Below are 3,015 nucleotides of genomic sequence, written 5' to 3' on the forward strand. Positions count from 1 at the left end.
GGGGGGGGGGAGAGTAAAAGGCCGGGGGGAATCGCATGTCCACGTCCTCACGTTATTCTGGGAGTAGAGAGGAGCAGAGGGCATGGCTGGAGTGGGGTGGTCTGCACAGCCAGCCTATTCTTGTCCCCACGGGCACGTTAGCCGTGGCATTCAGCAGACCCTGCGGTGTTCCCCAAGGCCAAAGCCTCCTTGTTCTCTACGCTGTACCCCCTCCTGCTAGCCAGCTTTAGCCCTGCACATGGGGAGCAGGGCTCCCTTCCAGAAGGTTCTCCAGACATTGAGACCAACAAACACAATGACCTCCTGTGAGGGGCAGTGTCATGGGCAGCCAGGTGGAGAGGACACAGACCTTACCCCCAGGAGAATGGGATCTAGCTGGGCAACAAATACCACTGGGCATCCATGGTCTCTTGCCTAGCCCTGTCCTGGCTGCTTAGGGGCAGGGGGAGGGTGGCAATGATTGCACCATGGGACAGTCAAGTACAGAAGTTAAAAGCAAGGATTCCAGATCCAGTGGCCCAGGTTCAAGTCTTGACTCTGCCACTTCTTACTGTGTGACTGTAGACTAGTGATTCTGCCTCTCTGGGCCTCAGTTTCCTTGCCTCTGAAATGGGAATGATGCACACCATTGCTATTGGAACAGCGTGGTTCCGTTTCTAGTGAGCATTCAGAATGAGTCTCCTGGTTCACCCCTGCCTCCTTGGAGACAATCCAGCCTGCTCGGGAGATAGGTGTCTCCCTCGCCGTTGTCTTCCTCTTCTGTCTGTGAGTCCCTCTAGGGAGAGGCCTGCCTTTCTGTGTCCATTGCTGGGGCAGGGGGCAATGGTATGCTGGCAGCAGACTCTGGGAGAAAAAAGGTCCCTGCTGAACAGTATTGGCAGGTTTCCGTGGTGTAAATCTTCCAGCAAGGCCCGCTTGAAGCTATACCAACAGCTTATCCGTGTCATGGTGGGAGCTGGTACCTGCCAATTTCAGTACCCAGGCATTCAGTAGGTGCTTAACAAATGGCGGTTGAATGAGGAGAGAAGGCTGCAGAGACTGTTGGTTGGGTAGACTTGGGGAGATACCAGGCCATACTGTAGCTGGGCGGGGGTGGGGGGGAGGGCATTGGACAGGTTGAGGGCCAGACCAGATCACTCTGAATAAGGACCCACAGTGAGATGCAGGGCAAGGGGGAAGGAGGGCTGGTGCCCCCCTTCCTGGGAGCCTTCACACCTCTGACCCTGCCTCACTTCTGCTCGAGCTCCCCTTGACCTTGGCCTGGTTTGGGCTGTCTGCACAGAATGACCCAGCTGGGTCTCCAAGCTTCAGCGTGACAGAGCTCTGAGATACGGTCCAGATAGGCCTCAAATGTCAAATTCTGTTCCTTTGCTTATGCTGTTCCCTCTGCCTGAATGTCTGTTCCACCCACCTCTTCCAATGTCCCCTGAAACTCTGTCACCCTTCACAGGCCGCCTCCATGGTGCCAGCCCTCCACCCCAAATCACACAGACCCTTGTCCCCTTCTGCCGTCACCCCCGGCCTTAGAGCCCCTCTCGGGCACACTGTCTACCCATCAAAATACCAATACCTGACATTTATTGCGTCTCTACAGCAACCCATGACAGAGGAACCGTGATAATCCCCTTTGCAGATGGGGAAATCGAGGCACAGTGTCTTGTTAGTGATGACCCATCCTTCCCGTCTGCGCTGAGCGTCCGTTGTGCAGGGAAGCTCCTTGCTGTGGGCCGGTGAAGCACATCTGTCTCATTGATGTGTTTGCTTTTACGTGTTCAGCCAGGCTGTGAGCTCCACGTCCTACAGGAGCTCGAATGAATGAATGAATGAATGAATAAGTGAATGAATGATTGTCAGCCTCAGGCAGTGGCCCTGTCCTTCTCCCTGTTCTTCCCCTTTCTTCATTCCTGTTGGAGGAGACTGACCCTCAGGAGGGCAGCCTCAGACCACAGAGGGACCCGCTTATCCACACCTCCTGGAAGGGGAAGTGAGGCCCTGGGCGGGGCCGGAAGCAGGCATGGTGGAAAGGCAGTGGACCACCCTCCTGTGGTCTAGAATGGGGCCACACGGGCCCATGGCCCTGCTGGGAATCCAGGAAGTGAGCAGGGTCCCAAAATACTTTTTCTTGCACCGCCTCAAGTGGAAAGTCCCCTATGGGCTCACTTACTTTCATCTTTTCTGTACAAATAAATTTGGAACAATGGGAATCATTCACGTACCGCATTACTCGGTTGTTTTACGAACTTAGAGCTTATTTGGCTCAAGACTGTGGTTCCCGCTGAAGTAGGAGTCCCCGGGGAGGGGCCGGGCGAGGGCCAGGACAGGAGGCCGGCGCCCTGCTGACACTGGGGCCTCCTCCGGGTCTGCCCTCCAGCTGCCCTCTCTGGGCAGGCTGGGAACTTCCCAGAAGGAGCAGCCCAGATGGGGGTCTGAGCGAGGGAGGGCGGCCAGAGGCAGTCTCCAGGATTCTGGCTGACACAGACCCGTGATGGATGACTTCCCAGGCTGTGCTACACCACCTTGACCTCTGAGTCAGAATCAGTGCTGCTATTTATCGAGCACTTACTATGTGCCGGGCGCTGGGCCAAGCACTTTGTCTGCACTATCCCAGCAACACCTCCTAACTTCCCTAGAAGTACGTACTATTATTACCCGCATTTGGCAGTTTGAGGGTGCCTGGGGCCCGGGACTCAGGGCCAGGAGGGGGCAGGGCTGGGATCGTATCCAGCCTGTAGGACCCCAGCGCCTGACGGGGCTCCGAGTCTAGGCCCCTCAGTCGCTCGGAGGAGAACGCTCTCTGAAGCTTGGACACTCGAGACAGCCACTTCGTGTGCTGGCCTCCAGGCCACCGTCCTTGTAGCCCTGGCACCACTCCCTTCTTTCCCATTGTCCTGGGGCTCTGTCTCTGGAAGCCCTGCTCAGCCTCACCTGGGCCGCTTGGGGAAAATACATATTTCCCAGGCCCCACCCCAGCTCGCTGAGTCAGAATCCCACCGTGGGAGGAGGGCTGCAAACCCA

The sequence above is a fragment of the Ursus maritimus genome, unplaced genomic scaffold (assembly GCF_017311325.1).
Source record: "Ursus maritimus isolate PB19 unplaced genomic scaffold, ASM1731132v1 scaffold_21, whole genome shotgun sequence".
NCBI lineage: Eukaryota > Metazoa > Chordata > Mammalia > Carnivora > Ursidae > Ursus > Ursus maritimus.